Raw genomic sequence first — 14687 nt, forward strand, 5'->3', positions numbered from 1 at the left:
GCTAAAAACAATTTCTCATAAATTAGTTCATGTCAGCTCTTGAATGGCTGCTACTTAAGCCTAAGGCCCATCCATGCCCGGCTACAGCCGCCCCTCCCCGTGCAGATGGCCACGGCCCCGCAGCTGTGCGCCACAGTGGGGCAGCCCTCACAACAATCGGGGCAGTGTGCGAGGCCCGCCAGGTTGTGCGGGGTGTCAGCCCAGGGACCCACACCTGTGCTGTGCAGATGGCAAATGCGCTCCTTCCCTTTGGGGGTTGCAGAGGGCCTGGTGTGGAGGAGGAGTGCATGGTGTTGCTGTTTGTGTCTAACCCTGGGTATCCCTTTACAAGTGGGGCCGGCTTGCTGGAGGAGAGGCAGAGCCCATGCCTTGCACTGGGTCCCTGAGCTGCCTAAGGGGGTTTATTTCTGTTTGCACTGGGAAAGCTGTCCTCTGTCAGGAGGCAGCAGATCTTACCTAGCCAAGTCAGATCCTTGCTGAACACTGGCCATTTAACACTGGCCTTTACTAAGCATCTGAGACCAGACCCAGCTTTATGTTACAGTCACCGTGAAGATAAGGATGGCCCTTGAGCTGAGAGCAAAATCTGAATCACAGCTATAAAATTTCAGGTCTCTCTCCAGTTTTTGTCACCATTCAGCTGCTAGAGATTAGCATGTGCTTCATGCTCTCTGCATAGACCCATATGTGTCCGTGCCCACTCCACATGCAGCTTGAGACAGCATCATACAAAGAGACCCGTGAGCGACAGCTTTGCGGGCTGAGCTGCTGGCACTGACCTTGACGTGATCGAGACGTTTCCAGGATGGCACATACAGATGGAACATTTCCTTGACACAGACAGACCTGATCTTACACAGAGTCCAGCAGGTCACTGTAAGTGCTTTGAATCAATAAGGCATCTCACGAGAGCCTGTGCAGCCCCCGAACAGGAACGAAATCTGATCTCGCAGCTCAATGTGTTACAACAATTTTTCAACTGCATAGAAAACAAGGGGCTGCAGGGCAAGCAGTTGTCTCTCTTGAGGAAATAGCCAGAAAAGGATGAGGTTTACACAAGGCACATTCATCAGGATCAGCAAACTAGGATTTGAACAGACCATTTGGAAAAGACCAAAAAGTAACAGTCGTGAACAGGGGGCAGCAATAAACGTGGTGCCCATCAGTTCACTAACAGCAGTCATGGCATTGAGTACCAGCAGGACACGTTTGCCAGTTGGGTAGATTTCACTGGCCTGATGTTACAAAGCAGCATTGCCTGCAGATGCCATCACTATCACATTGCAGACCAGGGAGCGTCGTTTCCATTTGTGCTACTGAGCTCCAGTCTTTCCCTTCACCTGGACGAAGTCACATCCCAAGGTCTCTGGTCTCACCAGTGGCAGTTGCAGGAAACACGAACAGCCTGCCATCATGCTTATTTTTCCTCATTTTGTCACTTCAGACATCCTTTTTACATTCCAGTTGGCTTTTGTTGTTGTTTTCTCCAGAAGATAACTTTCTCTTCATTTTTCTTCTGCATCTGTTCTTCCCACATTTTTCTTTTTTCCTTTTCTGCTGTCCTACCATCTGCTGTGCTTGTGAAACCATACTTATCCAAAGTTAGTTCATCTTTATTTGTAAACAGCTTCTATTTTTATCTTAACAGCTATTTCTTTAGCTGTTGGACAACGTACTAAACATTGCTCAGAGCTTTAGGTTTCCACCCAGAGGGAGGCTGAGCAGACTCTTTTTACCCTTCCTCAGGGCAGGGGTAGGGAGAATGTGACACACTTTCTAGAAAAAATCATGAATTAAACATTTTCAAAGACATGCTTAGCTAAGAAGCAAACTGGACTGACTCCCCTTGACTCACAAAAGCAGAGATGATTCTGGAGAAAAATATTAAATGTCATATTTTACCTGGGAAAAGGGACCATTAGAGCAGACCCCAGATCCCACGGAGGTGGTATGGGTACACACAGCTGCAGAGCCCTCAGCAGCCATCACTTCTCCAAAACGCTATTTTCACCACCTGAAATCTCTAAACATTTGAACTCTAGCAACAGGAAATATTAGGAAGCATACAGCCCTGATGCTCAGGAGTTAAACAAACAGAGGGTTAGGTGTACCATTCTTGCAGGACAGCACTTGCCATCCAGCAGACCCAGTTTCTGAATAACAAAAAGTACCTGAAAAGTGTGAAAAAAGTGTGAGAGTCAATGCAGGAAAGTCAGAGTCAGCGAGAGCGCAAAGTCCTCAATTTGTAGCACCAGTCAGTGGAAAAAAGGACATAACAGAACCAACCTCATCTGTCATAGACAAGCTGATTACAATCAATAGACACTTAATGGTCTCTTGGAGTCCCAACTGGGCAATTAGCAATAGCATTAAGCAAGCAAAGACATATTGCAAGCCTGTTTCTTCAGTGGAAGTGACAGAAAAGAGAAATAAGAAACCAAATTAAGATTTTTAGATACAAATTCCTCTCTCATTATTACTGCATGAAACCTACTGCCAATGTTAAAAATAGAACAAGTACCAGAGTTTTTCTTTTCTTTCTGCAATTTTCTGATTTTTTAATGAAAAAAAAAATCTATCTTAGCTTCAAACTGTAACAAAACCTATTGAAGTCAGGAGGTAAATATGAGTGCTAGTGAAGGAAAGAGTGGCCTTTGGGGTATTCCTTTTACTACCAAATAAATCTAAAATAATGATTTTGAATGCCCCAACTTCATTAAAATCAAAGAGCACAATTCATGTTTTTGCTTTGTCACCCCTAAAATGCAGCAGGTATCACCCCAGTCTTTCCAAGGATAGAAAATAGCATTAAAAATAATTGAAAAATGAAAGTTTTCTATATATCTTTTATTTTGTTCATGGTGTAATTACTGAAGTATAATGTATTAATCAGGCAAAAGTACTTAATGCACTCTCCTTTTTATTAAATACGACACTGTTGCATTATGAATGACAAAATTATACAACCAAATGACTGTCTCCTCTGTGACCTCAGAACACTTTTCTTGAGAATTGGAACAGATCCAGTATTTTGCACAAATTTAGTTGATTATCCTAAATTTTCCCCCACAACTCAGGTGACCTGCTATTTTGCAAGTTTTGACCTGTGATTTCATATGAAATAAAGACTAAAGTTGAAGATTATATTTCCTGTAATAAATTGGGCTCTTTCTAGAATGTACCAATCCAGATCTTCCAAAAATAACAGGGGAACTAATTGATGAGTATGCAAATTTCCCATGTGAGATGTACTTAGTTATTATTGCACAAGTAAAATGGGAATCTGTGCACATAACTCAAAAATTGGGGGCACTCTTAGATTAAAAACAATTACCTGTTTTGTGTGCCTTCAGTTGACTTATATGGACAAGACAAACTATCACACAGAAGTGAATCTATAATTTAAAAATCAGTTTTGAAAGATTTTTGATCAGCTCAAGCTTCCAGAGTCTATCAGAGAATACAGTGTTAGGCTCCATAAATTTTGGCAAGTTATTAGCTGCTTTCTGTACGTATGTAGGGCTGTTAAGATCAAATTTGAAGCAGATTCTTTTAACTTAATCCATGGAATTTTGCAGACAAAACAGACAAATTACACAAGCGTATGCCAACTTGCCAGTGGAAAGCCATATCCTCTGTATACATGAGTTATGTTGAGCAATTATAAAGAGCTGGTGAAGTATGTATTCCTTATGCATTTGCTCCATGGCATATCTATGAATTGAAGACGATAATCTCAAAGTGATAGAGAAAGAAAGCACTACAGCTCTGAGCATGATAAACCTCTATTATGGTAACTTACTGCATCACTTACCAGCGTAACAGAAACTTCTTTGAGCTCACTGTTGCCCCTTGAAGGATCAAATTACTTTAAACCTGCAGTGCTACTACTTTTCTTATCTTTGATCTACTGTATAAAGCAATTTAAAGTCTGTCCTGAGTGGGCTTATTTTCAACAAACTTTTTAACTATTGAACTGGTGGTGAGCACTGAACACCAGGAGCAACTCGCTTGTAAATAGTTAGTAAATCACTTTATCTGAAATAGTTGTCAGTGAGTTAGAGCCTCTGTTTCTCTGCAAAATCTTATCTAAGAAAGAGGTCTGTATAATGGCTTTATTAAATATTGTAGAAAACTGAGAGTCCTCCAAACTGACATCCATAACAACTGAGCCACAACCAGATGCCAGGAGTCAGGCCACTGTAGCAATTATATTTGGCAGTATAGGTTGCTGAAATGCTTCTAGTCATTGAATTTCTCCTTTAAAACCCCTTCCTTTCCTCTGCCGTAATGAGTTTTGCAAACATATATAAAAGATGGCACTGAAACAGCTTCTAACATATTGACTGGGTTAACCGGGTCTGCCTAGAAGGATTTTAGGTATGAAAAGTGATACTGAAAGCAATCCTGAATGCTGCCTGCTTGCTCCTAATTGATTTACATAAATGTTTATATGACTCTGATTTGATAAACATTACATGCAATGTTAAGGGATTCATAGGAAAGATTTTTACAGCTTTCCATTTGGTCTCCATTTATCAACAAAGACAGAGATCAGACAGAAAAAGCCCAGAAGAAAAGGAAGCAAAGGACCAGGAGATCCAGTGTCAGAAGTACTGAACATCAGATTAAGTTTATAACGTCTGATGGGCTGTTTTTAAAGGTTTCTGGGCTTCCCAGTACAACAGAGACATGGGTATACTGGAGTAAGTCCAGCAAAGGGCAACAGAAATGATTAAGGGACTGGAGCATCTGACTTACTAAGAGGTGCAGAGGACTGGGAGTGCTTATCCTATAGAAGAAAAGCCTCCTGGGGCACCTTGCTAATGTGTAAAATACCTGATGGGAAGCAGACAAGACGGGTCAGTGGAATCCAGTGACAGGACAAGAGGCAATCTCTTCCAACCTCAAAGACTCTGTGATTCGGCTCTGCAGATGGGGTCCCTGCCGCAACAAACAGCCCTGTTACTTTGATTTACATCATCTGAAAGGCTGGGTCTATAGCGAGATACTGAAGGAAGAAGATAGAAGTGGCTTTTGTTACGTTCTTGATTCTCTAGACTGATATGGCACTAAAAATATGATGATAAATTATCAATTGTTGCTGTTAAATAAAGTGGTAGCACTGTAGAGATATTTTTCTTCTGAACATGGTGTGGGTGTATGCTAATGACAACCTACATCTGGGTATACTTGTCATTATTAATACTAATGTAAAGGAAATGTTAATTCTTGCTAATAGATTAAGCTATGAAATGTTTTAAGAGCAGAATAGCTACAATAAAAGCAAGTGGGTTGTTTCTTTGTAACTTGAAGGCCCACAGAAGTCCAGAAACATATCTTATGGCTTTACAAATCTGTGATAATTTCCTTCAACTTTTACTTTTATTGCCTTGTCATTAAATTCACATTGAGTTCTTAAAACAAAAATGTTTAAAACAGATGTGGCTATTAAAGTTACAATATGAATTTTACAACCCTAAATTTTATGACACTGAAAAAAATTTCAGCCACCAAAGTCAGAGACAAGAATGGAAGCTGAAGGCAGCACTAAGGGTGACAGATTTCCGTAATTACCAAAAAGTTAAGCTAACATAACACATACAGTATATACCAATTACATAAATCAGGCTTCAGATAGAAAAATAATCCAAAAAAATAAAATCATGAATTATCAAGACTGAATACCAAATAAAAAAAAAAAAAAGAGAGAGAGAGGTAAAGCTTTAAATGCCTTAATCCAACTTCTGTTCTTTTTCATTTTGCTTTATGGATCTTCTTCACAAGACCTAACTTGTTTGCTGCACAGTGATCCACACAATGACTTTGAAGCAATCCTAAGGCAAAGATTCAAACAAAAATCATAATTTTTATGGTATTTTGGAGAGGAGATTAAACAGCCTTTTAATATTCTTATTAAAAAATAAAAACCATAACAAACAAAAAACACCACCAACAACAAAAGATATCTGATTTCACCAGAAGTTCCACTATGTGTGGACAGACAGAAGTGTAGACATGGTCTATTTATGTCTTAAAATAATTCATAACAAGTGTAGGAATAACCTCTTGCAGTATATTATTCCACACAATATGTTTTCTGATTTTTAGTGAGGATTTGAACCTTATGCTCAAGGAAATTGGAAATTCTAGATCAAAATAACCTCTAGTGAGACAATATCATCTCCCTGTGTCCTGTGACTCACTATGTCAGAGAGCACATTGTGAAGTTTGCCGTGTGGGTTTCAGTGGGATATGTATTTAAGAAGAGCGGTACCACCCACTTAACCTGTGCAATCAAGTTGCTGTATTTATATACTTCCCATTTTTGATTGGATCAGTATTGATCTTAGTTTGGTCTCCTCTGGCTGTATGTGAAGAGTGTTCCTGGAAGCAGAGACATCCTCGCGCCACGCTGCTCTGTGTTGCCTCTTTGCTCTAGCTCCCTAGGCAGCTTGCTCCTGCAGACTTTTTTCTGTTCCCCGACTCCTGGTTCTTGCTTCCACTTCACTAACGATTGGCTTTCCAGCCTTCTGTTGCTCCTTGGTTTTACTGCTTTTTCTCTCGTGCACTTTACAGTCTAAATTCAGTAACTTCCTCATGCTTGCTATTCCCATATCATCAAGAACATCCTAGAAAATGCAGCTCTGTCGTTCAGCCATGTTATTACATACACTGCTGGCTACAGCAGAGAAAACCTTTTGCCTCTTGTCTTTCGGCTGCCACAAGCTCTAGCTCCTCATCACCAGAGGCCACATTACCTCACGGCTTCGGCAGTCCTCCCTGTGATCTTTCCCCTTCCCTCGGGACTGATCTCAACACTGGCCAGGTAACTTTCCATATTAGCAGCTAATCTCTCTGTTCCCATATGGCTGGGGTCAGTCATCATTTCCATGACTTATTTGTTTCAATATCCGTATAAAGTGAGGAAGTCCTTGGCATCAAGTAGCTTTAAATGATGTCAGGGGTCAACGGTGTCTTTGTTCCTGCACCGTAAAAGTTCCCCCGTGCCTGTGCTCACCTCCAAACACTGCCCTGTAGCGAACAAGGGGGTAGAACAGGTGTCCTTCCTTCTCATTTAATTTATTGCAGACTTTATTATATCCGTGGCAGTTCAGTTAAAAATAATATGCTCCCTTTTCTATCAGCCAAGTCGTAGGTGCTTGAGAAAATTCTGAGCTGAGAGGGTACTTTCTTGCAGGAAATCTGCAAAATACTGCCTGCACTTCCAGCATCCCAGTGTCGGATCTCTCAAAATCTGTATATCCATGAAGGGTTGCAAAGACAAAGGAGAAGAAAACAGATATATAAAATGATTTTAAAATAAACCAGTCATCTGCCAGAAAGCAAAAGCTCCATTGCATAACTGAGTGTATTTAGCTCTGACAACTGTCAGTCCATTTTGCTCATGTCTGTTAAACTTAGTCTATTTTAAACCTATTTTTCTAAAATTCCTCCCCCATTGCTGTGATTGGTGCAAGATCTACTAATAATGATGCTTTTGCAAGTAAGGCATATATATCTGTCAGCATCTTGGCTCCTCTGTCATCCAGACATGTTCAGAGTAGGATTGAATATCTCTTTGATTAATGTTAATGCTTGATTAGTGTACTAATGCTCTCACGAATGGTAGCAAGCCATCACATAGAAGAAAGCGTTATATGAAACAATTAGACACCGGCAGGAGATGATGATCCAACAGGCCTCTTAATATTTTGAGTTTTATAATTTATTTTATCTAATTCATATGCAACTCACATGTCATTGCATAATGTTAATATTGTATCAAAAGACTGAAATCTCTCTGCTGTTAAGAAGTTCATGTACATATATAAAGTCACAAATATTCTGAAAATCTTAAATAGCCTCTGCACATTTACAACTCCAGCTATTGCATGCAGCTTCAGATAAGGTATTTCTTCATTGAAAGTAACGCCATCAGTTCCCATTCACAAATAGTTTGGACATGATATAATAGCGACACTACTTCGAACTAAGCGGCCCCCAGATTTCACAGATGGGCTGTGTAGCTGGCTGCCACCCAACCTGCAACACACTCCACTTTGAGCAGTGCAAATAGATTTCACCCAGAAAGTCAGAGTGGCTCTTCCCTAGGACTGCAGAAAGCGGAGTATGAGCTGTGTTTGTCAGCACTGACCTGCATGTTTTCACCATTAACAAGAAGAGATGGGGCGTCATCTACAAGTAATACTAGCTGGGGTGTCCTCTAAGACAGCATGATGTTTGCTTTTGTGTTAAGAGAGAAGACAAAAAGAAATGATAGGAATAAATTCCACCTGCTGTTTCAGGACATGTTCAAAAGGCAATTAAGGCTCCTCTGGTCACAAAACCATGATACAAGGAGGCAAAACAGGAGGAGGAAGAGCAGAAGGTCTGTGTAAGGTTTTCATCACATTAGGCACCTCAAGAAGTACTGCTGTTTAGATCCTGGCATTGACATTTAGATCACCGACATTTAGATCCTGGTGATGTCTCTGAAACTTAGGGATACTGTAAACATAACAATCTCACAGATATTCACCGAGAAGTTCTTGCCCCTAGTAAGGGCTTGAAATTTGGTGATGTCAGAATCAGCACACTGCCTGGATCATTTGCAATCCCTAATGTTACCAGACTTTCACCTAGCTCTACCTCATGCAGATCAAACATACTAGTCTGCAAATACTCACTGGAGACTTGTGGAAGCTGAGCAGCTATCTTCTGTACTTAGTCATAAAAGGGAGCTAATAACGATTGACTATTGCAGCATTGATGCAAAGATGAAGTAATTGACTTTGAGAAGCATTCAGATATGATGGTGATGCCACCACGGAAATGTACACAAGTAAATTAACTTCTATATTCCGGCAGCCTTTGAATAATGCACAGCACAAAACATCTGGGACCACATATTAAAAGGGCATATAAAAATCCTGAACACAGTGAACATCCAGTGGATGAGGCAGTACAGTAAAATGCAATTATGACTTAAGTGAATCAAGCATAGAAAAAAAAAAGGCTACATTAAAGATACAACCCTAAATATCAACCAGCCTACTTTTTGACTGCTTGAATTAACAACTTCAACATAAGCTGTGAAATGTAACATAAGTTTTGCGGATACCTCTATGACTTCTGTGAAAGCGCATGCAGGTACCACTAGATAGTATCTATTATCCCCAAACTTTTCTCTAAGTTCGATTATAACTGAGTCTTGCACATGAGAGAAAGGAGAGGTACATGTGAAACACTGAGACAAACAGGCATCTGTTTCTTCTATCAGCTGTGGCATTGAGGAACACCTTCAGACCTTAGCTTTGCTTCAAAATTCTTGTTGAACAGCTTTCTAGATTTCTACAGCTTCTCTGATAAATGCACTCATAGCAAACGCCTGCAGGAAAACTTGATATTACATTAAACTAATCTGGTTTTTGATTCTGTCATAGCCTCCAAACCGAGTGCCACCCTGCAGGGAGATTTTTCACTTACTGTGGGAAAATTCAGCAATGCTATGATGGAAGCAAAAGCACAGCCTGGCTCTGAAAAGCATCTCTGTTAAAAGACCATCATGGAGCATTTAATCCCTCTCACTTTGATTTCTGTATCAAAATATATGCATATTACAAGTAAATATAGTTTAATTAGAGTCCAGTTACCAAGAACGAAGTCTGGGGTGCGTGTGAATTATTCCAGTCCTATACCTTCCTCTCACATTATTCTGTAGGTCAAATATGGATCTTAGCAAAATTCATGATCCCCCTCTGCCTTATTGAGCTTAAGCAGGTGAATTTGAATCCTCAGTTTGCTGATCCTCTATTGTTTTTGTTCTTTCAGGCTACCAGAAGTAAAAATCAGTAAAAACTTATTTTTGGCATGAAAGGCAGAGGATCTAACCAAATACAGGAAAACAACAGATTGACTAAAAGAGTTCCATTATTACATGGTCGTTTCGAATGTTGAACTTCACTTTAAGCCAAAGAACATGCTAAAGAAAATAAAGCTTGAATATATTGTTCCCACATTTGCAAACCACTAACATAAGAATATTTTTGAGCATCCTAAATATTCATCATTTTTGGCTATAACTTTATCACAGTCACCATCTCCAATGCCAAGTTTATTTTTAAAGAGCAGCCTAGTTCCTGCTCCTTCAGGTTTATGCAGACAGCTGTTTTGTTTTGCTCTTCCCATGCTATGAAAAATCTGTCATTCGGCATTTAATTCTAGCACCTAACTGGCTCTCTTGAGACAACAGAGGAGCCTCTGACAAATATGAACCCATCAAGATCCTCAAGTAGGATAAAAAAAAAACAAAGTGAAAGCTAAAGCAAAACAGCAGGTCAGGAAGCTCAAAGGCTTGTAGCATTGATTTCTTTGGCACAAAAAGCACTGTGTTAGTCCAGTCCATACTCTGATTTAAATGGAATTATCCTGAGGTAAAAATAAAGGAATGCGGTGGTGAATCAAGCTCATTGTCTACATTTAATACAAAGCTCAGATGAAGGCACTGGGCTGCATGTGATGCAAGGTGTAAACGAACAACACGCGTGAGCAGGACTTGATCTGTTCCTTATGGTTCTCGCTAAACTTTTTGTCAGGTATTCATCTGCGCAGCTCTTGAGGCCATGCAGGACTCATCTGTTTTGTAATAAAATGATTTGGCTGCTACATCAGGATCTTAAAAAACAATTGGAGCTAAATGGTACAGTAAGACTCCAACATTCCTCTGACAAAATTTGGAAGATGCCACATCTAATTGGGAAGTGTTTAAAGCTGTAAGCTTGTGTTTGTTAATACGTACTTGGGAACAATTTGCTATCTTTGAGTCTAATCCTTTCATGTGGCTACCCATCAACTGCATTTGATTTTTTCAACCCTGTGAAAGTTTAAGGGCTGGAAACCTGCTGTGGCTTCTCTTCTCCTTTTTATCCCAAGCAAGAGCTGTTTCTCTGCCCCGAATAACTTACAGAAAGCAGGGATTTGGCTGGCCAGTCGTGCAGACTGCAAAGTTTCAGGTGGGGAGAGGCTGCAGGGAGACACCAGGAAGAGGAAAGCCATAGAGGTGTCTGAGGAAGAGGGGATGATCAACAACTCACCAAGCCCTTAACATGGCTTTCAGCAAATATCACCCTGTTGTGCTTTATATTCCTCAGGAAAATTGATGGCAGATGACTTAGCGTGACTTCAGGCTGTTTCAAAGATGCGTGAGAAGAGGTTCAGGAGCACAACTGTGCACTTGCTCACCTGAGTGCTAAGCACATCAGATATCAGCATGAGCCAGGGGCTCACCAGATTTTCTGGGTGTCCTGAAACAGGATGGCTGCATGCTCATGGTAGCAAGGTTTGTCAGTTAGATTCCCACTTCTGTGAATCCTCACGCACTCTGAGCACAACTCTGAGGGGTTCCTAAGACAGACAGAACTGACCAGAGAAGTATCCACTGGAATATGCAGAGGTTTTGTTCTCTTTAAGGAAATGCCCCTAATGTCATGTTAATAGATAACGAGATACAAGTTCATTTGAAATACAAATGTACTGAAAATCACAGTTATGAGGATAAACCCTTAAAGGCTGAAAGAGCACATCATCACTGCTTTAAGCACCAGATGACCATCGCTTACGCATCTCTCCAGTGAGGGATCCTCTTTGAGATGCCGGAGCTGCTGCCTGGGTGTACACGAGACTCCCAGAGGTGCAAGTGGCACTTCTCGAAGCAGCTGCTTGCCTTTACAGGATACCTCTTCTGGAGATTTCCATATCTCACAATAATCTGGCTGAGTTTTAAACAGAAACTTAGCTGAAAAGAGGCTTCTCACTGTGTTTCACAATACCTGGCACTGACTGCTCCAACAGTGAGCACAAACGCCCTAAGAAAAACACAAGTTCAGCCATAATTTCCTGTCTTTCTGTTTCTGCTTTTCGGGGTTATGCATACCATTACCTAGAGCTTAGCCGTGTTGTGAAAGACACTAACCAAGTGTAATGACTTGGGGAATTCAGCTCACTTTAGAATTTTTTCTCCCCCAAGAAGTTTTTCCAGCTATTTTACAGGCACCAGAAGGAAAAACACTTTACCTGGACAGCAGCAGAGTGAGCTGTCTTTGGGTTCACACCATCAAATGCAGAAGACATTTGTTGGGCAGCTCTTGAAGCGTGCATGCCACCAGATTTAATCAGGGAAACTCAACTTTGTGTCCTGTTTTGCAAGAGGTATATTCCCCAGCAGGCCTGGGCACACTTCCAGAGAAAACTCATCACTGCTGTGGAGCAAAAGGGAGAGGCCAAATGCTTTAATGCTGGAAATATCCCCACACTGCTTCTGTGCTGCCTGGTGACCGCTGGCCTGTGGGGACAGGACCACAGCCTGTGCTCAGGCATTTACAGAATGTGGGGCACTGCAATGGAGCACCAGCACTGCTTTCAGCATCATGTGCTTGGCAGCAGCACAGGCAAAACCCCTTGGTGAGTCTTCTAGAAATTCCAGAAGATCCTCCATAACTGTCAAAAGTTGTAATAAGTATTCTTGGGTTTTTTGTTCTTTTATTAGACAGACAACTTTGATTTGGAAGTTTGATTAGGAGACAAACTTATTTGGAAAGCCCTTCTTATTCTATAAATGATGCTAATGTTAAATCAACATAGCCAGATAAGATACCAACAGCCAAGGCAGAGAAGAGACAGATTCTGTTATCTTTGCTCAGATAAACTAGCACTTCTGTAAAAATAGCCCCATGGAAGCTGACAGCTACTGAATGAGAAAAAGATCAGCATTAAAATAATACCCAAATAATATGAGAATCCCTCTTTTTATAATAACAAAAGTAAATGTCAAGAGTGATAATGATCAATACAAATAATGAGCAAAGCATGCTTCTTTTTAAAGGAAAAAACATCTGCTCTCTTTTTTTTTTTCCTGGACATTATGAATATGGTTGGTTTTGCCTGGGGAGGCAGAAAAGGTTTCACTCCACTAGTAACGCCTTCATTTTTCTGCTGACCCCTTGGATCATTTAATTGGGCTCCTTTTAAAGCCAGTATGTAGGTAAACTGCATGCATAATTAGCCAGCTGGGTTCCCTGCCAAGAGTGTGTCATTTAGTATCTGTGAGTGCCAGCAGGGTCAGTGCATGACACATGGTGCATTTTTGAAAAGCAAACAACCTTAAGGTCTTGTCCATAAAACATGGAACATGTTTCAGGGCTGGATCAGCCTCTTTTAGCAGTTTCTCATGCATGACCAGAGGTGTGGATTTTATGTGCAACTCATAAAGAAAACTCCAATTTGCACACCACAAGCACTAGCAGGTGATGGCTTAGAGTAGCAGAGGAGGTGAAAAAAGTTTGGCAAAGACATTAAACTGCATGTGCACATAAAGAATACACTTTTCCATTTAGTGCAGGCATCAGTTGCTATGTGATGCCTTAAGGAGCTAAGCAGCAGGTTTGAAATCTGGTCAGAAGTCATGGCTTCATATCCCAGCAGGACTGGCTCAGCCCTTTCAGAAGTCAAATTTTAGCAATCTACTTGTCAATGCATTTCAATTTGCATGCAATGCTCTAACAGGATGTACCCTTCGTTTTCAGTGCCAAAGAGGTGCTTTGTACAGTCACCAGAGAGTTAATGGTGCCCCAGACATGTGGTCACTGGCACAAGATCCTGGGAGGATTCTGTAGAAGGGTGTGTGTAAACGAACTCCAGGCATCTCTGAAGCCACTTGAAAAGTACTTGTAGTAACAGAGCTGCATGTGTTTCTGCCTTTCCTGGAAATTATCAGTCACAATAAGGTCTGCAGCAATGAGACGCAGAATGGGATTTTTCCGGACCTGCTGAATACAGAGGCCGTCTCCTGACCATAGTAATTTAACGCTTCATTGTTATACTATCACTTCCATCATGTCACTCTTACTCCAAATATCTGTCTTGCCTTTTATGAATTTCCATCCAAAATCCATCTGAGACTCGTATATGTGATGTGTACTTGCCCGCATTAGTGAGGAGGCATCAGACATCAGCTGCATCAAGAAGCTCCTGGGCCCATCGGTCACCTCTGCTCTTCCCCATGCCAGCTGTGACTTTGCCATCGGAGAGGTGTCCGCTCCTTTGAGGCTATTTTGCCAAGTCCAGTGTTGTCAAATGAACCCTCATTTTGATGAGAAGGACTCTCACGCTTCATGTGGGGAACAAGAACACAGAAAGCACTCATAAACCCAATTACTGGTGACATTCACATCCCAGTTGTGACAGATCAAGAGCAAAGCCCCAGACGTGGATCCCAGACCAGAAGCCCAGGCAGTTTGGTACTCATTGAGCACTCGGACAGCACATCTCACTGCCTCACAACCAGCTCTGTGAAAACACACACCAAATGCCCATGGATTATCAACGAATGACAGGCAGAAGAGAAGCAGGGAATGTTTAAGGGATGTCTGTACCCCAGGTTGCCCATGCCACCTCTCACAACTGACACTTTATCACAGACACATACCAGCCACTGCTTTTATTTGCTGAGGTATGGGCAAACTTGCAGGTTCAAAGCACAAAGAACTGCCAGATCTGCTAAATCCCAAATGGATAGTTCTTCCTATTTCTTAACATTTGAATCCTTTAGTCTCATGGCTAAGTTTTTCTCCATGAGTAGGAAAGCTTGTAACTCAGCTGTGGGCTTGCTTATGTAAGGTACATGGAAA

At 41.1% G+C, this 14687-nt stretch overlaps 1 long non-coding RNA gene across 1 annotated transcript; it reads right to left on the reverse strand.

The window, feature by feature from the left end:
* Positions 1-2986: 2986 nt before the first annotated feature.
* LOC121079251 lies at positions 2987-12255 on the reverse strand. Its single transcript, XR_005824960.1, has 3 exons — positions 12076-12255; positions 7022-7258; positions 2987-5837 (listed from the first exon to the last, which is right to left on the reverse strand). It is a non-coding gene; the product is annotated as an uncharacterized LOC121079251 (long non-coding RNA).
* Between the last annotated feature and the right edge of the window lie 2432 nt (positions 12256-14687).

This window comes from Cygnus olor, chromosome 16, assembly GCF_009769625.2.
Source record: "Cygnus olor isolate bCygOlo1 chromosome 16, bCygOlo1.pri.v2, whole genome shotgun sequence".
Classification (NCBI taxonomy): Eukaryota; Metazoa; Chordata; class Aves; order Anseriformes; family Anatidae; genus Cygnus; species Cygnus olor.